The following is a 20,910-nucleotide window of genomic DNA, read 5'->3' as shown; positions in this document are numbered from 1 at the left end:
GGAGAATGAAACCAACTTTTTAAACAACCAGAAATAAAGAAAGATGATAATAACTTTATCCATTTTGACCCAAACGAACTGCCACATTACTGGAACACTGTGAAAAGATACCAGTACCACACTGTTGAGGATAAAATTTGTTAAACAATAGCAATTCAAATGCATATATGAGGTTTTTTTTTTTGTTTTTTTGTTTTTTTTTTTTACTGAGATCATTTGGTTTTCTTATTTAAACGTTTCAGTGTGAAACCAATTTTCTGAAATTATGTAATGCAGTTTGAAGCACTTTAATTTATTCTGTACTGTATTTGTTATTTCTAATCTTGTTACTCTCCCAGGAGAATACATGACCTATATAAAAAGAAGCAATGTATAAATGGTTATTAAAGGCCAACCTATATATAGATTGTAAAAATCTTAAATACAAATCAAACTCATAGAGTTCCCAGAATTAACCATTATATTGCAGTGGAATGATTTTTAAAAATCTCAAGTCTTTAAATACCTTTATTAAAATATAATTTCAAAAGAAAAATATCAATTTGCCAGCTGATTGTCCCCAGTTGGACAAATTAATTACTACCAAACTCTTTTCCAAAGTTCTTATACTTCAGAGTATACTGGAATGGAGAGCATTGCTAGGAGGTAGCAGTTTCTTCAAAAATTTTCCAGGTTATACAGTACTTGGATCTGGGTGACATTTGATTGAATATCAGCTTTAACCCTACTTTCTCCATCAGTTCAAAGAAACTGCCAAAATATATTCACTGGGGGCACAGGCAGATCTGACAGCATTTGGTAATTTTCTAACTACACTGATCAGCAAAGTAAGAGTACCCCTTAAGGTAAAACAATGTTTATTGTTTCTGTAGTTCCACGACTAAAAGGTCTAGAGATGTGTTTCTTCTCTGAGCTGACCTTCCTGAATGAAAACGTTGATGGCTGCAGATCAGTAGGAGGGCTCATGAAGTCTGGATTCCATCAAGCAGTGTTTTCTCCAGAGCAAACTGAAACTGGGGAGACTGCAAATGTGGAATAAAGGAGCTTCCAAAAATTACCAAAAACAGCTTCAAGTGCAATCGTTGGCACAGAGTAGACCTGCATTTCTAATAAAGAGTGCTTACTTGAGCAAGGGTATCAGTCAGAAGTATCAGGACTTTAAGACTGAATCAAAATAGCACTAGGATCCCTAAACACTATATAGAGACAATATATGTAAGTGTGCTTAAACTTGTGGTCTCTAGACTGAGACTCCCACAGTGTGATATTGGCTTCACACTGGTGAGTGTGTGACCTTGGGCACGCTACTCAACTTCTATACACTCATCTATTAAATGGAAGTAATACTTATTTTTGAAGTGGTTATGAGGACTCAATATGCCACTGCCCATCCCTAATACCCATTGCCCAGTTGCTTGATTAGGCTGTCTGCCAGAATTTCGGGGCTTCTCTGTCTCTCCACTGCCACCTGTGGGGCAGCATGTCCTCTCCCTCTGTTGAACTCATCCCATGGTAGCCATCCTGCCACTCTGAACTCCTGTATTTTCCATGGTGGAGGAGCCCAGGGATCTCTCTGGCAACCCAACTTTAAGATGTAATAATAGGAGTAAGAACAACCACAACTTTCAAAAGTATTTTTTGCCCATTCAAACAACTGGATACATGCATAAGTGGTCTTTTTTTACACAATTAATATTGCTTTTTACATTCCTTTTTCATCAAGTAGTGTATCTGAGAGATAATTCCCTATCAGTACATTTTAACAACCATGTAATATTTATCAGTTTCACGATTTTTTGATGGGTCCTCCTGCTGAACTTTTTTGTTTCCAGCAGTTTGTTATCACCATGCTGTATCGCTACCCTTGTGCACACATCTTTGTGAATGTGTATGATTATACCTATAGGTCAAAACTCTAGAAGCCGAATTCCTAGGTCCAATTGTATGTGCGTTCCAATATTCTTAGATATTGTCAAAGATATTTCACCATTTTGTGTGCCCACCAACAGTGTATAACAATACCTCTTTCTCTACATTTTACCAACAACGTACATTAGTCGATTTTTTGTCTTTGATATTCTGGTAGAAAATAACGTCACACTATTGCTTTAATTTGCTTTTATTGTTTTACTCTACATGGGTTGAACACCTTTTCATGTGTTTATAAGCAAATATATACATATATTCATTTAACATATATAATGTGTGATGATAATATACATATTATGGTTATTAGGAAGACTATATTCATTTAGTCTTCCTAATAACCGAGAGAGAGAGACAGAGAGAGAGAGAGAGAGAGGATAGATAGGTAGATACTATTAGCCTTTAATAGTTAGCCTTATTTTATAGTTATGGAGCCTGAAGCTCAGAGGGATTATTAACCTAAACCAAGATACACATTTAATAATTGGTGGGACGGGGCTTCCAAACCAAGTCTGACCTATTTTACAGATGATGAAACTGGAATACAGAGAAAGTTTAGGTAACTCTCCATGATCGTACCACCAGTAAGTGGTGGAATTAAGTTTGGAACTTGGGCCTGTACGATCACAAAACCCACGTGCTTAACTTTTATCTTCATCTGGCCATCTCATAGTTGACATGAAATCAAGGGAAAGCTGACCTTTCCTTTCCTTATTATATAATAATATTATTAGAATAAGCAAGTTTGTTGTTGTTCCCTTATTACTATAAGGGAACAAACTTGCTTATGCTAATGAGTGCATTAAGTTTTTGGAAAATGTATCCAAGGATAGAATATATAACTCATTTCCATTCATCTATTCATGTATTATGTATTTGTTGAGCACCTTCTACGTGTCTGGGCATTTAGAGGTGAGCCAAATAGACGTGGTATCTGCCCTAATAATTTAGTGGGGGCAGTTAATAGTTAACAGTTAACTGTGATAAAGACAAGCTCAGGGAGTTAGGAGAATATAGGGCAAAGGAGCTTGGTGGCATCTAAGAGGTCAGAGAAGCTTCCTATGGGTAACTTCAGGGCTGGGCCCAAGAAGTAAAATTTAACCGGGGGGAAGGTGAAGGAAGATGTGTTTCTGACAGAAGGAGGCATGTGCCAAGTCCTTGGGACACAAGCTGAAGCCAAACAACTGTCCAGAGCCAACGCTCTTGTGGGGTTGTGGACCACATTACAGATTTTTATTTTTATTTTCTATTTTTTATTTTGTTTTATTTATTGATTGATTTATTTCGAGACGGAGTCTCGCTGTCGCCCAGGCTGGAGTGCAGTGGTGCCATCTCCGCTCACTGCAAGCTCCACCTCCCGGGTTCACGCCATTCTCCTGCCTCAGCCTCCCGAGTAGCTGGGACTATAGGCGCCTGCCACCACGCCCAGCTAACTTTTTTGTATTTTTGGTACAGACGGGGTTTCACCGTGTTAGCCAGGATGATCTCGATCTCCTGACCTCGTGATCCGCCCGCCTCGGCCTCCCAAAGTGCTGGGATTACAGGCGTGAGCCACCGCGCCTGGGCACAGATTTTTATTTTTAACTTAAAAACAATGACTCATTGTTGACAAATGTTAAGTAGCAAGTGACATCAGATTTATGTTTTTAAAAAGGTTATCTCTCTAGTACCAAGACTTCTATCTATGGAGACCTGGAAAAGGGAATATTCTTATCAAAAGAGTCCTACTGCTAATGATGCCATAGCACCACTTCACAGCAGTTTCTAAGACAGGGAGAAATAAAGAAAATGTTTGACTTTTTTAAAGTGACAGAGTCCACCTACTCTAAGTAGTCTTTGGCATAATGGTTGCCCTCTGAAGAGCCAATTTAAAAATAATACCAACCTATCACTTAGGAGAAGCTTTTCTCTCGTCATCCACAATAAAGTATGTTTCTTCCATTTGCAGGAATAATTTGGAAAGCTTTTTGCATAGATCCCATGATAAGTTTCAAAGAGCAAATATATTCATTATGTTATAAACAAGCCACAGACTGCCACTATTTCAGGTATTTGCAGGCACTATTGTGCCTAAATATAACTGTGGAGTCATTTTTCCAAAATCTGAATATAAAGCCTCTATTTCTATCCTTCATTTGATTGGAACCATTCAATCATCCTGGTAGATAATAAGTTTGCATGTTCTTAGATTGCATTTCATTATGCTTCAGTTCCCCTAGAAAATAAATGTGCTCCTTTTCCCAACGATTGTAGAGGAGAAATACTTCTGACATCTCAAATTTCAGCCTCTGGAAGACGTCCCTCTTCTGGACATGAAAGTCATTTGTTTCCTGGACATTCATCTGTTAAATAAGAGAAGTCAAGACCCCCTCATGACAGCCAAAATACCTATTAATTTAAGTTTCCAAAGAAAGATGAATCCAGATCAAAATAATTCCATCCAGATCAAAATAATTCCAAACCAAAGAGAGAACACTAAAAATTCCTTTCACTTTCAGGATGACTTTCCTTTTCACAGAAGAACCTGCAGTGAAGAAGATTGGTTTATCGTATTTTATTTGTCAGAGCTGCCAAAGTGTTTTATGTTAATATAATTTTTAACTTCAGAGAATGTTCATTGAAAATGTCTTCGATGGTCATTTGGTGCTTGTTTCTTCCTTTTAATCTAGCTTGTAATTTATTCTGGGCTTTCTAAGTACCAGAATGAAAGAAGACAATTAAGGTCCTTGACTTGCGGGAGTCCATGGAATTAATGACGTTTATAATCTAGAGGCAGATGACACACAAGTGAATGTTCTTTTTCAAAAGAACATGCAGAATTATAACCACAAAATGCTTAGAAGGATAATCCTCAAACCCAGATAAACCCACCTATTTAAAATAATTTTGGTCCAAATCATCTTTGCAGAATTCCAAATAAATTATGTGGATACTCCACTCCAAAGGAGGAGGAGTATGGCTCCACTGATGTATGGGCTGTACATAGAGACTTCCAAAGAATATAGTATAGAAAAAGTAATGCTTCCATAGTTGAGAAACCTGACAAACACTGCTTCAGCCAGGTGATCAAGGTCAACATCAACAGTCAATAAATCATGTTAATGCATGTACCCTTGATATGAGGTGAAAATAGTGAAGATCTCTGTGATCTTCAGGCCAAAAACTTAAAACCCCAGTCTAATCGTGAAGAAAACATCAGGCAAATTCCAATAAAGGAACAGTCTATACCTGATTAGTACTCCTCAAAACTGCCAAAATCATCAAAACAAGGAAAGTGTAAGAAAATGTCACAGCCAAGAGGAGCTTAAAGAGAATGACAACTAAATTGTAGCAAGGTATCCTGGATGGGATTCCAGAACAGAAAAGGGAAATCTTAAAAAATATGAATAAATTATGAATCTCAATTAATAAAAATGTGTCAATAGTAGTTCATCAGTTGCACCAAATGTACTATACTAATGTAAGATTAATAATAATACTAATAGGAAACTGTGTGCGGTGGTGGAGTGGGGACAGCATAGGGGAATTCTGTACTATCTGCTCAATTATTCTACAAATCTACAACTATTCTAAAAAAAAATCTAAAACTGTTTTAAAAGAATAAAATCTATTAATTTTTTAAAAAGAGTCTTAGTCAAAACAAAATTAATTAGAAGAAAAAATGCCCACAGTCAGATGTCACTATTAATAAAATGATACTCCCTTGTAAATGTCACATGAAAAATCAAATATAGTCATCTTGCAAATTAGAAAAAATATACTCAGAAAAAACAGAAAGTAATATTTCCCATTTTAAAAGGGTAATTGTAATTTTCATCTGTTCTGGGCCTCTTCATACCTTCTTACTTCCATAGTAGAATTCGAAACTTTCCAAAAATATGCATACTTCATAAAAGCAGAGTACATTGATTTCTTTTAGTACCAAACTCATTGTATAACACAACATCATAGTATGTTCTATCAGCTAATCTTAAATAGAGAGATCAACCAGGCTGGGTACAGTGGCTCACCTGTAATCCCAACACTTTGGGAGGCCAAGGCAGGAGAATTGCTTTAGGCCAGGAATTCAAGACTAGCCTGGGCAACATAGAGAGACCCTCGTCTCTACAAAAGAAACTTTTAAAAATTAGTCATGCCTGGTGGCACATGCCTGTAGTCCCAGCTACTTGGGAGGCTGAAGTAGGAGGATCATTTGAGCCTAGGAACTCGAGGCTGCAGTAAGCTATGATTGCACCACTGCATTACAGTCTGGGGGACAGAGTGAGACCCCCATCTCTAAAACAAAAACAGGGAGAGATAAGGAGATCAACCATTTATAGAATGGCCCCAGTCTCTCAAGTAGCTCACAATGAGGTAAGGCTTCTTTAGATTCTGCTAAGACTTCTCTAAATGAGCAGTCCTTGTTTTATATAACATGGAAAACACAATAAATACATAAATAAAGAAATGCTATCCAGCTAGTTAAAATCAAGCTTGGTAATAATCATATCACCTGCCATCCTATCACCAAAAAAAGAGATCAAAATAGCCTGGTTATTAATATTTTCATTGAATATTCATCTCAAAATCAAAAAGAGGAAAAAGTAACCCTTGTTTTTAATATGAGTGACATTTTATATTAATGCATTGTCAATACATGGATAGCTTTCATAAAACCAAGGCCCAAATTCAACCAGAATAAAAGTAACAGTACTTATCTTCCAACCTCATGCGTGAGTTAAACTGTTACGATGACCAACAAAATATAGATTTTTCTTTCCTTTTTTAGTATAAAAATTGATATTATTATTTTTGATTAACTCTATCCAGTCCCTTTTTGCGTTGTTATTGGACATTATGGATTAGAATAAATTTAAAATTTGCATTGAATTTGTAATAGTCAAAAATTCCAAATAAAAAGCGTTCTCACTCCATTTTGCCAGACGCAAAATTGTTGCATTTGCTTAGTATGCATAACTGAATGATCGAACAAAAGCAATGACCAATAAGATTCAATTTAAAAATAGTACTACTGCAAGACCATGGTGGTAAAAATCCTAAACATCTTCTAGTTTAACCCTTTCACAGTAACGCTTACTTTTCCTGAGGGCCAGGAAAGTGAAAAGACACTGTAATAACACAAGTAATTTATGACAAAGTCCAAACTAGCATCCACATTATGATTCATTCATTCAAACATGGTTATATTCAACAAATGTTTACTGGGTGTCTTCTGTGTGTCAGAAGCTATGCTAAGCATACATCAGCAAAAACAGATAAAACCACTGCCTCATGGAGTTTATAGTCTAGGAGAGGTAGATTTTAATCGATCACATAAACAATTATTTTTTTAAAAAACTATAACACATTCTATGAAAAAGGGTATACCCTGCAACAAGAGCTTACATAGAGAAATTTGACTAATCAAGGAAGGTTCTACTGGAGAGTCACATGTCGAGGATGAATTGGGCACTCGTTAAGCAAGGAGAGGAGAAAGTTTTTAAGCAAAGGGAACAGCAAGTGCAAATCTCTGTGGAAATAAAATATGGAAGGCAGAGGGTGTGAAAGGAGGCCTGTGTGGCTGAAGTCTCTAAGTGAGAAAGAGCATTTTTCAAAGTTGAGGATGAATATAAATGGAGATTAGATAATGCAAAACCTTGGAAGTCAGAATAAAGAGTTTTGTCTTTCTCCTAAATACAATCAGAAGTTACTAAAAGATTTTAAGCAGAACTTGGAGGTGGTTGGTGAAGGACAGGCATTTTGCATTATGCAAAGATTACTCTAGCTGCAGTAGGGAGAATGAAGAAGAGACCTGGGAGGATGGGGTCACCCCAGTTAGGATATTTTCCAGCCCAGTGCTCTTTCTATTACCCTATATATGCATCAGAATCTGCCCACCAAAATCCATTTTCCCATTCTCCCTAACCATGTGGTTGGACTCCATTTCCCAGATCCCTTTGCAGTTAGGTATGGCCATGTGATGAAGTTCTACCCAGTGGAATGTGGGCAGAAGTGAAATTGGCTATGTTAAGGGCTTTGCTCAAGACCAGGCAACACCTCCTCCATGTTCTCTCCTCTCTTCTTCTGCTGGCTGCATAGCAGTGAGGACAATGAGAATTTGAAGGTAACAGTGCACTTATCAGCCTGGGTTCCTGAATAAACACGTTGACAGGAGAAACTCACCAACCTGGAGCACACATCCAGACTGTCTGATGAGCAATAAATATAAACTTCCACTTCTTAGAGCCACTTCATTCTTAGGTCCATTCTTTACAACAACTTAGCCTTTTCTAATTAACTCAATCGATATGTCTTTCTGTGTTTAGCATACACAATATGTCTCATATGGGTCAATGTCTATAAACTGGAAAAAGCAACTAGCATATTCATTAACTAGGGACCTGCTTATAGTTTTCTTATATAAGGTAATTACTTCTTAGTTTATATAAGCCCACAGTCCCTCCTAAACTGGCATTCTATGAAATAATTCACTGAGCCTCACAAGTATGACGAATTGCACACTTAGGAATTTTCTACCAGGGTCCACATCTTAACTACTTTCTCCTTTAAGTGAGGCTAGTAATTTTTAAAATGTCTATGATTGGCTTGGGATTTCTCTAATAAGAAATGTAAAAAACAAGGCCCTAAATTATTAATTTTCTAGTAATTTTCCCCTTAGGCCAAGGTCATTTCTTCAGCTGTTATAGTCTTTAATTCACTAAAAATTATTTACTAAATACCTACTCCAAGAACATGGCTAAGTCCCTTAGCAGAGCCAATATTGATGTGTTGGCTGCTGTGGTATTAATTATATGCAGTTCTAAACACTAGTATGTATTTCTGAAGTATTAATCTTGCTTAGATAGTAGACAGTTCCATAGGTTAAAATAAAAGGCACAGCCAGATCATACACAGAGCTGGAAAGAGAAACAGAACTTTGTTTTTCCCTCCCGCAAACATGCTCAGTCACTAGTTGTTCACTTGTGATGGGCGCCACCTGAATCAGTTGGCATGTTCTTGGCTGCAAGCAAGCAAAATGCTAAACTCAAAATGGCTCAAAAAATAACAACAATAAAAAATGTAGAGACCCTTCATGACATCATGGAGGACCCAGATCATTTATCTGTGGTGCCCTCACCAGCACCTTGGCTTTTGTCCCCAGTATTGTTCCTTTATAGTCCCAAAATGGCGGCAATATCCTCACAAATGGACTAAATACTCAAAAAAAATTTTTTTTAAGAAACATTTTTTTCCTCTTTTATATCTCTTCTTAAGAACAACAAAAACTTCCTAAAGCCTGCCAAGAGAATTTTCTGTGTCCCTTTGGCCAGAATTGTGTCTCATGGTGAACCCTAAACCAGATATTGATAAGTGAAGTAGAATTGTCATGATAGATTTAGTTGAGTTAAGATTTACTAACCAAGGCTAGAGGATGGCCCTGAAAAACACAGTCAGCCAACACTTGAACAAAATTGGGATTCTGTTAGAGAGAAAAAAAAGAACAGCTATTGGGCAGGTAATTGCCATTTCTACTCCACAAAGAGATCTTTCCTCTGTAATATTTTATATCTTGGAATGACCTAACATTCTCTTCATTCTTCATTTCCAAATTTAGAATAGATAATAGATAGGTAGATAGACAGACAAATAGATAGAAATTTTCTTCTTTTTCAAAGATTATGCTACTGGTGCTAATTATTATGTCTATGTGTGGGTGTGGTTTAAAAATAATTGTCATACAAAAAGCTACTGCATTCTAACATGTCTGTGAAAAACAGCTAGAAATTTTTGAAACCAAGTCTATTCAGCTCTTAGGGTGCTGGCCTCATATTGAATTATTTTTGCCATTTCCTTTCTGCTGAAATTTTGATGACATGTTCATCACTCATTCAACCAAGTGTGGCTATTTCAGATTTAGTTAAGTGTCTTTACTCAAGGTGTCCTCATAGGCTCCTTTGTTTGTTGGAACTATTTCAAAATGAATAGACAGATGAATCACCAGAGCACTGCACAGCACTAAACGGAGGAAACAAAACAAACAAAATAATAAGACAATTACAGATTTGGGAAATTGTTTATAATATACTATCAAATGATAAAGGGTGAAATCTATCATTTAGTATGACTTGTGTTTGTGCGGGAACATTGATAGGCAAAGAAAAAGAATTCAAACAAATTGGAGGGTTATCTCTTAGTGGTGAAACTACAGGTGATTTTTTAAAAATCTTTCTGTGTTTTTCATGCATTCTATATTGACTGTTTTATGAAGAAGAAGAATTAAACACTGCTTCCGACAGGTGTATGCTGCATCCCAGCCTTCAGTGTCATTTGCCAGCCTCCAGATCAACCCACTGGAAGCGTGGAGAGTCTCCTTTTCCAGTAGCAATCATTAGAATGCAGCAGGTACTGTTTTGACCCAGGGAAGCCCAAAGAGCATCCCAGAAACAGTTCTTGTTCTGGAAAAGCTTCCAATCTAAGTTAGATACATTGACAGGTTCGTGACATCTGGTAAATAGACACATTGCCCTTGCAGTACTGAGATAAATTCTAGAGATGGATTCCAGCAACGATTCAGTCGAAATCAATGTCATGATGGTGGGCCTGTCACATCTCCCCAACTAAGCTTCAGGTTTATTGTTTATAAAATGCATGAAGTTGAAAACAGGTGAAAGGAGGCAACATTGAGAAACCTTTTCCTAAAACTCAAGAGACACACCGACTTTATTTTAAAAAACTAGAAAACTAGTCTTAGAAGAACACATCTTAAAGAATATCTCAAATTGACTAAAAATTGAAACACCAGATGCATTCTCATTAAAATCAGTAATGAGGTAAGGGTTGTGATTTGAAGTAATTGTATTATTCCATGTTTAATGTCTGTCTCCAGCCCAGGCTGTAGCTCTAGAAGGACAGAAGCTGTTTCTATCTGGTTTGGTGCTCTATCTCCAAGGTCGAGCACAGTGTCTGGTGCAGAAGAGGTACTTCGTAAATCTCTTGTGAAAGTAAGTGCAGAAGGCAGACTGATACGCTGGTTGGTTGGCTGTTTTCACCACTAGTATTTTGATTTTTCTACCACTGCCATAAGACAGCATGTAGGACTTAAAAGTATAATTAACACAAAGCCAAAATCATTATTGTTTGTAGACTATAAGACTATCTACAATGAAAACCCATGAGAAAATCATTCTAAAAATTTCAGTAAGAAGTCAAATGAGAAAATAAATATTAAAATAAATAAAGATTGTCTGGCTGGGCTCGGTCAGTGGCTCACGCCTGTAATCCCAACACTTTGGGAGGCCAAGATGGGCAGATCACTTGAGGTCAGGAGTTCACGACCAGCCTGGCCAATGTGGCAAAACCCTGTCTCTACCCAAAATACAAAAATTAGCTGGGCATGGTGGCGCACACCCGTAATTCCAGCTACCCAGGAGGCCGAGGCAGGAGAATCGCTTGAACCCAGTGGGTGGAGGTTGCAGTGAGCTGAGATCACGCTACAGCACTCCAGCCTGGGCAACAAAGTGAGACTCCATCTCAAAAAAAAAAAAAAAAAAAAAAAAATAGATTATCTGTAAATTAACAATGGTTAGAAAATATAATGGAAAAAAATCTCTTACAAGAGTGACAAACATACAGAATACTTAAAGTGGCAGTAAGATATAAAGGGCTTGTTTGAATTATAAAACTCTTCTAAAGGACTTTTTGCTAGATGCAAAGTTTAAATATAGGAAAGATGTCAAGTTTTAAAAGTAATTCCATTGAAAATCTTAGGAAGTATTTTTGTATTTGCTGATGTTAGTCTGAAGTGAACATGAATATTGAACCAGTGAATATTGAACCAGTGAGAGTTCAATATTTAAAAAGCTGAAGAGTAATAAGGTATGACACTTTCAGTTTTAAAAACATTATAAAGCTAAAATACTTAAAAGTATGATATTAGTGCAAAAAATAGAAACCTAGTTAATGAAACAGAATACAAAACCCTAAAATGACCTTAACACTAAGAATTTGTTTTATGGTAAAACTGATTTGGGTGACTGAGTCTGTGGACTTTGGAGTCACTCTATCCTGAGGTTGCCTCTCAGCTCTGCCTCTTAATGGATAAGCAACTTGAGCATCTGTAAAAGGGGATTTAAAATAACTGCTAGACTGTTGTTGTAAGAACCAAATAAAATATATATGCACTGAAATGAACAATTCATTAAATATATTTAGTACTGTACCTAAGTATACAATAAATGGTAGTTATCACGTATTTTACAAACCAATTAGAAAGTAATATACAGGAAATGATGCTAGGACAACTATTTGAGGAATAATGTTTATATGTTATATATTTATATTTTGTATGTTACATTTTACAAAGCATACCAACAAGTGAAAGCAGTAAATGCAAATATTAGAACTACAAAATAGCTATAAGAAAGTATAAATAATTATTTTCCTGACTTGTAATAGGGAGAGCTTTAACAAATAAAACTGATGAAACATCATCACAAAGAACAGAAAAAAGGAATGACTTTAATGTTTCTGTAGAAAAATTTTAAACTGCCCCATATAAAAGAAAATTAACCATAAATAAACATAAAACAAAAAACAGAAAAACACTTTCAGGAAATTGTATGACAGATATGGAGTTAATAACTTTAATAAAAAACATCTATTTAAAAACAATACCAAAAAAAAAAGCCAGCAACTCAGTAGAGAAGTTCACAAAGGATCTGAAAAATGATTCACAAAGAATTAAAGAATAAGTACAAATTGTCAGCAATAATGAAAAAGTGTTTAATTTCATCAATTCTGGAATTTAAATACATGGAGAATTTAAATTAAAATTTCAGTGTATTTAAGTCCAAAGAAATCTATAAAGGGAAATGCAAAAGTAAAAATATTTTGTACACTGCTATCTTAGCAACTGCCTAAAATTGACTCAAATATGTGAAGCATTGTGCATCTCCCATTTAACCCCTATGTGTTAAGGAGAACTTTAAATTTTCAAATGAGATTTCAGAACTCATTCTTGCTAAACTGCAATATGCCACACTCTCTGCCACTCCATGTTCTTTTCACTTTCATACTACCAATAATTTCCATGTCATAAATGTCAATTCGCATGAGCATGAACTAAGTACGTGATGAATGACCCCTGAGGAAACATGTAGAGATCCAGTTCTGGGCTTGACTCTCTTACCACTAGCTGTGAGGAAGGCCATGGATGAGGCCTGTCACTCCTCCAAATGCAAAACAACTAAGTCAGCATTTCTCCCAGGGAGGTCTATAATTCCATTCCTGCATCCCATTCCAGACCTTCAGAATCAGAAGGCACGATCTGGAAATTGACATTTTTTTTAAGAAGCACCCTAATTAATAGTTAAGTACTTTAAAATTTGAAAGCCAGTATAATGGCAGACTTCTAAGTCCCTTCTAACACCAAAAATCAAGTTCTTTAAAGAAAAAAATATGCATGCTGAAGAGTGGCTCCACTCTGCACATCTGAGAGTGACCACCCACCTCAACGCTCAAATTTGGGTTCTCAGATCCTTGTTACATTTGAGGTGATATCTCTTTAGGTTTGTTCTCCCAATCCCATACATCAAATTACACTCATCAAAACTACCAGTCTACAAAAGGGCTCGCAGAAGGCACATAAATTCAATCCCAAGTCCTGATGATTCAGACACTTAATCACACCATAAAGTTAATGGAATCCAATTTGAATGTAGACACCTCAACAGCTACATTACATTGAATTCACAGCATTCATAAAGTGTGGATTTCAAAGTGAATCATCAGCCTAATGGAAAGTTCAGAGCAGAATGCTGCCCTCTCATTGGTCACTGTGCAGATCCTCGGCTGCCAGGAAAAGGACCAGAGCTGTCAACACAACACTGTAGCCCAGGCAACCAGCCACACTGCTAGGAACTTTTCAACACTTGAAAAAAAAAATACAAGTTATTATAGAAACTTTCAGGTGCTCCATAGGTTGTTTGGACACCTCCTGGTTTGTAACAGTCATGATGTTTAGACTTCAGACTCTGCCTGTCAGTTTAGGACCTCCCATCATTAACAGCCCAGAAACGGGTGGCTCTCTGGCTGCTCCTGATTTGACCCGACTGTCATAAAGTGTGTTCCTGCAGCAGAGCAACTCTGGGGTAAGAGGAAATAAAGACTACGTTTCCAAGATCCCCCAAATCTATTATTTAAACAGCAGGAAATAAAAATGTCATTGGCCCACTAAACATCCAGATGTGGTCTCAGTGATGTTTGGCCTCCACTAGATGAAGACATCTGGATGACTGTCTGAGCTTACCATCCGGGTGGTCTACGCAAGTGGCATCTCAACTCTGAACTGAAGGTGGGTGGGGTTTGTAGTTATGACGTCGCTGTGTGAACTCCTTCTATTGAGAATGTCTTTTCACATTAGCTTTTCCACCTTGGATAGGGCAGCTTTGCCTAAAATAATCTCGAGGTCCACAGAACAGCTTAGATCCACCTTCTCAACTAGGCTTTGTTTTTCAAACATTTGCAATTATTGTGAAGCTAAGTGGAAGGTAGACCAAATCCTTTCTTAATTTTTTCCTTAAAGACAGCTGCTGGAATCCACTCATTCTTAAAAACTTATTTACCTGAAGTAAGAACTATGCATATAAAGGAAGGAGACAGGGACTCTCAAAATGTCTTGTATACTTTTTGAGTCTAATGTGCTGAACTGCAAATTTAATCCACTGAAGTGGTTTCATGCAAACGCTCCTCTCAAATTCCTTTTGTACAAAATCTTGATGCATAATGTATAGAGTCTGAAAATGGATTAAACTACATTTGGATATGGCTTGAGTTGTTTTTTTCTTAAGCAAGCAGCAAAAATGAGCAGGTTTTTTGTTGTTGCCTTTTTTAACCCTTCTTGCTCTCAAACAATCACACATGGATTATGTCTTCTCGAAGCTGCCTTCCACAGAATTTTTCCTTTTTTTTCTTGTCAAAAAGCTTGAAATGTAAAAAGTTTTAATTAGAAATGTGAAGGGTGAATTAAACTCATTTCCTTCAGATCTCCCAACTAAGGCAGGCAAATAGAATGGTAAAACCTTCTAATGTATTCCTGGAAGATAGTTCAGCAACTGAATAAGCAAATGAGTATAATCTTACTGAATAAAATATTTCCTGTTACTCCACAATCTTAATTACCCTGAGGACTGTGGCCATAGACAGAATGCCAGTCTGTGTACTGGGGGAGGCAGGTGTGGTAGATGCTCGCAGACATCTTTTCACCAGTGCCCAATCAGGGCCAGAAGGGTAAGAAAGGAGGTGGCCAAGGGCAAATACCAAAGTCTCCACGAGAATCGCAGAGACGTGGTTACAATCTTACCCTTATGTCTTGAAAAATGCTGTGCTTCATTATTTGCTTATTTTTTACATATCGTTTGAATACTAGTAAATTGTAATGGAAAGAGTTACGCTAGAATGAGATTTATGCTCGAGCCCTGACCCTACATAGTTATGTGACCTTAAACTCACTCACTGTCACTGGTTTCAAGTTCATCAACTGTGGAATGAAGAGAACCATCCTCCATCTAGCTACCTTTCTTCATCCTGGGGCCACTGAGAAGGACAAAAGAAAAGGATGGGAAAGTACTTTGTAAAGTCTCAAGCTTCATCTACACTACTGAATTCTCCTCTGCTTTGAGCTAACCATCATTTCCTGCAGAGATAATGGTAGCCTCCTTGTCTTCTCCCACCTTCTTCTTCATCCAGGTTACCCAATGCTGTGGGTGAAATGAACAAGTTGTCCTAGGGGAGACTTCCAGCTGCTGCACAGCCAACTGCTTCCACTGGGCTCCATGTATGTGGCCTAATAAGAGCTGTTCAGCTGACAGCCCCCTACCCATTACACTGAGAAGCAGGGCTTGAGATAAAACAGCCACCCCACTCACCACCTCCCAACGTTCCTCACAGTCTACTTTCTGAACCACTCCCCTTGACTCACCTTGCTCCTGACCTTGTGACATCATTTTGCTTTTGTTCACCACACCCTCCAGTTTCATAGGTAGTTCCACTTACCTGGCTTGGACTTTTTGCTTCTCTTCTCCATCCTGATTTAATTGATTCATTGAATCATACTGCCTTACTGACAACTGGTCCCAGCACCTTATACTTCAGCCCTGTGAATGGGACACAGACAAACAGAAAGTTTTATATGCAGATGTAGGAACTGAGATGTCTCCCCCAAAAATAGGCTGTTTAAGGACTTCTACCAGCACTTTGGGTATTTTCTCTTTTGGGGCAAAAACTTGGTCCAACTGAACAATTTCAAATTCTATGGAACAGGTACCTTGGGAAAAGGTGATGAGGGGAGAAGGGGAAGTTTTCCCCCCACTCATCTTTTATTCCTATCTTAAGTGGAACCACATACTAGCATATGTCAAAAACACAGAGGAACCATCTTCTGCTCATGCCTCTCCATATAGATGTTGACTCAGTAGACGAAGAGTGCTGAATGAGAATGGGACTTTAACTTAAATTCATTCCCTATAACTTCACAATAATATAGACACCAAACTTAAACATTTTTTTACAATGTACTGAGAGCAAGGGCCATGTCTATCTTGTTCACTGGAGTATTTCTAGAACCTAGCACAATGTCTGGCACCCAGTAGGTGTTTTAAAATATTTGTTGCCTGAATGAATATATAAGAAGAAAAAAAGTAATAATCTGAAGGATTTCTTATTATCTGATGCTGATAGAGAGTAGAGTTACTGATTTACAGAACAAGTATCCAGCAGTACACCTCGCTAATACCTTTTAAAACGTGTTGATGCTCATAAATCCAAAATAAACGACCTGTAAAATCACTTAAGAAGAAATAATACGCATTTAATCAGGCTTCCAGAGGAAAGTCTGAAGAAAAAGCAGAGAATTTCATGAAGAATTATTAAATCCCTTCAAATTCAATTGCTGGCCGATCACAGACACGCCACATGTCCCTCTGCCCATGGGGCCGTCACTTTAGGCGGTCTTCCTCAGTGTTTCCTTATAAAACTCCTAAATTACAGCCACCTCCTGGAGCCACAGAAAAAGGTTTTGGATTGACTGAAAAAAGGGCAAGTCCTCTTACAGGTCTAGCCAGCAGACTTTTCCATATTCCACAGAGAGATCTTAAATAAAGGGGGAGAAACTGAACACATCACCCACATACTAAAGCCAGTATCTTCAAAGTCCTACACACAGCTTTAGCTTCATGTCAAAAGGGCTCTTCCTCTGGCAAATAAAATTCAAAACACTGTGAAATGCCAGTCTGCGCCGCTGCTTTATAATCCTGTTGAAGTTTCTGGAATTTAACAGTGTTCTGGTACCTTCCATTCCATCCTGGATTTTGCCTCTTAGTCTGCTAATGAGAGTGACTTTACCTTTCCTGGAGTTTGATTAAGGTCCTGAGGGTGGCAGTAAAATGGATCCATGTTTTTATTACAAACTCAATTAGCAGAAGTTGGAATTGCTCTCTTCAACAAAGTTAAATAAATTGTTAATGAGAAATTTACCTTCACTGGATTTGCTAGTTGCCTTATTAGCTTGGAGTCAACACTATTAAAGGAGAAGATGTTTATTAAAGCTTAAGGTGTTTGCTAGATGGAATGTTAAAAAGAAGATGGCAGGATAGTGCCACTGACTGCCTGCTTCCAAAACCCAGAGGGGCTCCCATGATCTATCCAAAATAACTGACTTCCAGCCCTCATTTGGGTCTCTTCATCAGGGAAATAGCAATTTACCCAGTAGATAAAAGTGCCAGACATTCCTGGATAGCATCTAAAGCTTCTCTTTTCACTCGATGTCATGGGGACATTTTCAAAGATGGACACTAGCATGAAGAAAGACTACCCAGTAGTAGATGTGTCTGAACAGGGCATAGGAACACTTTTCCGTCTCTGCTAAGAAGGAAACTAAAACACCCCACCATAAATGTCAGGAGCATAGAAGAAGGAGCCTATTTACTCAAGAAACTTTACATATAGACCTCAAAACCACTTACCCAAGGAAAACAATAATGTCTCCCTGATGTGGCATTCCCAAAATGCCTCATTTTAATAACCAGGACCAGCTCTAGGCAAAGTTGTGAGGCCAGTCAAGATCCTTTTCAGCCCCCTCTCTATTTATGTCTCTCTCAAAAATGTTCCCTGCCCCCACGCCCCCCCAACCCCGCCCACTATGTAACCCCTGCGATAAGATCTGCAGACTGATTCACTCCATTGCAAAATCCCTCCTTATAGCTACTGTATGGCCCTCAAGAGTCAGAAAAGCTAAGGATCTCACTTCCCAGAGTCCCCTGCTGCTCAGGTTCCATGTGAAACCCAGCGTGAGCCAAACACGCTCCCTCCTGAGAGCTGGACTATAGAAGCAGACATCAAGGCTGAGGCTGCACCCCACTACTTCTGCTAACCAGCACAGTGTGGAGACATGTGGGAACTATAACAGAGCACCCAGGGTCCAGATCCTATCACTGTGGCTATTGAGAGGCAAGTGCAGGTTGGATAGACGTGGTGAGGTGCAGAGCCAGCAGTTGTAGAGGCGACCTCCTTATTCACCAACTTGATCATGGCAGAGGCAGCAACTGCCTCTGTGGGCCAGTCCTGAGGTGTTGTTCTGAGGTGTGATTCCTGGAAGCTCTGCTTAAAGAACTCTAGCCTTTCTAGTGATCTTTGTAAGCTCTTATTCCTTGTATGGAACTCATTTCTGCTGAAAATGACTACACTGAATTCTGTTATGTGCAACTAAACTCTGACAGAAATACTTCCTTCCCACATAGGCAACCAAGTGACTTAATACTTGGCCCTTCATTTTCTCAGATGAAATGGTTGATAAACTAATTCACAATAAATAGTCAGTAACTAATATAGCAACTTCTTATGAATAATGGCCTTAATCAAAGCAAAATATTCTAATGGTAGTCGACCATGAATGGTCTATGATGTTGATGGAGATTTTTTTTTCCTAGGCAAGAAGGCAAAGGCTTTTTAAAATTTAAAGAAGTTGTTATTAGTTGTTGCTGATGATGATAATGTTGGCAGTAATGTTTAAAAGCTGTCCTCACTTGTAAAGTTCCCTGGGCTGACAACTTCAACTCATCCTCTCCACCTAACCCTCTAACTGGGGCTAGAAACACCATGATCACAACTCAGTTTTTTGCCTCTCACTGCAAACTTCATATATGGAGCTTTCATGAAACTATATAGAGAAAACTTGCCATATAAGAAAATGAACAAGGGTTCTAGCATCTCTCTGAAAATTGACAGTGGACTTTTAGATAGAAGACAGAGAACAGGCCGAGGAAGAAGGCAAATAGTAGCCAGAGATGATTGACAATGTCCACCTGCACATCCACAGACGTTCCTGAATCAGCTACTTTGTCAAGACCCCACCCTAGGTGCTTCTGGTAAAGAGGTAAGGCTTGTCCTGGCTTCCAGGATCTCACAGTGTAGGGGAACAAGGGAAATTGCCATTTCTTAATCACCTATTGTTTGCTAGTAGACTTTGTCTCTGTTGATTTCATTCATTCAATAAATATTTTGTTTTTGTTCTAGTTTATGAGACAGATGAATAAGTTAGGTTTCCTAATCCCTTATAGAGGGAGCCAGACATGACAGTAGTACTTACACAAAATGTTTTCAATTATAACTGAGGCAAGTACTACAAGGAAAATCACAGCACACGGTCTAATGGAGGAGGAGGAGGAGTTAGCATAACTTGGTCTGAGGGTCCATGGAAGCCTTCCCAGAAAAAAGCTATTCCAGCTGGGTTCTGGGGCCAAGCATGAATTAGCCCAGTGGAAGGAACAGCACCAGCAAAGGCCCTGAGTTGGAAGGAGCTTACTCCAAGAATAAGGTACATATTATTATCCCCATTTTACACATGAAGCAGCTGAGATCTACAAAGATTAAGTAACTTCCTAAGGTTATGCACAACACATGAACTCAAAGATAGTGATCTACCATATAATCCAGCCTCTCCTAGAGGTAGAAACAAAGATACACGGCAGCCTTTAAAAACAATTATCAGGAGACCCTCTAACGCCCCTCAAGGCCACTGCTCGTCCTGAAGGAGCTAAGGACAGGTTTTCATTTGCTCACTCTACTGGGCTCCAGATCAAATTAAATTAAAAGCCAGCTATTTCAGACGAAAAAGTCCTGTGTCCTTTTTGGGAATAAAATCGTCTTTCCTCCTCCCCAAGGCCTTTCATACCATTATGGTGCAGTCCCAAGCTATCAATGATGGTGAAAAAATGGGGCTTTGCGATAGAGGAAAGAAGCTATTCAAACTGCTCCTGATTTCTATAAAAGAGAGATCTTTTGATCTTTGAAACAGCCATAGGGCAGTTTGATCTTTCTCAAACTCATTTATTTTAGATTCTTGCAAATTTCTTTTCTGTAGGTTTACTTCCTCAGAAAACTCAATATTCAATTGAACAGTGACTTTTATATATTGAAATGCAATATTGAATAGCTGAAGCCTAATAAATGCCATCCCGCCTATATAGGATATTTTAAAAATCATAAAAGGGCTGATTGAGCCCGATCCAGGCAAAGATGACAAAGCGAATTCAATGCTTCTTTTGAAAATGAGTCATGGTCAGAAATACTCACTTTGACCAAAAGCATTTCTTTGAATGCCAGAGGTAAATTTGCTCACTTTCATTTTCTGCCTGGGTTTCAGATCGGCCCTGCAGAACTGAACAAAATCAACTCTGAGAAGCCCTGGCAGCTGTTCCAGATGTAAATGTGAACAGGATACTGAGATTGGGCCTATTTTCTTCTATGTGTTATTTTCAAATTATGCAGATAATATTCAGATATGGATCTATCAGACTTGGTTCATTTTTTTCAGGGAGTAGTAAATCATTGCTATTCTCTGCTGCATTAACATTCCCCAGGACCACCCTTTCTTTTTTACTTAGAAAAAGGATATTTTATTGTCACGAGCCTCTAAATTACTGGCACAAGAAGAATCTAGCATATGTTTCC

The 20,910-nt window shown here is 38.0% G+C and overlaps 1 long non-coding RNA gene across 1 annotated transcript in view; it reads right to left on the bottom strand.

Moving 5' to 3' along the window:
- Positions 1-12,534: 12,534 nt before the first annotated feature.
- Positions 12,535-20,910, bottom strand: part of LOC129048288 (uncharacterized) — a 43,762-nt gene continuing 35,386 nt past the window's right edge. The window contains exons 4-6 of the long non-coding RNA XR_008510518.2: positions 15,958-16,058; positions 15,419-15,498; positions 12,535-14,886 (exon numbers count right to left, since the gene is read on the bottom strand). This is a non-coding gene — a long non-coding RNA (uncharacterized LOC129048288). The remainder of the gene's footprint in view (positions 14,887-15,418; positions 15,499-15,957; positions 16,059-20,910) is intronic.

Source organism: Pongo abelii, chromosome 8, assembly GCF_028885655.2.
Source record: "Pongo abelii isolate AG06213 chromosome 8, NHGRI_mPonAbe1-v2.0_pri, whole genome shotgun sequence".
In the NCBI taxonomy this organism is placed as follows: Eukaryota; Metazoa; Chordata; class Mammalia; order Primates; family Hominidae; genus Pongo; species Pongo abelii.
This window is presented reverse-complemented; position numbering and strand designations above follow the sequence as displayed.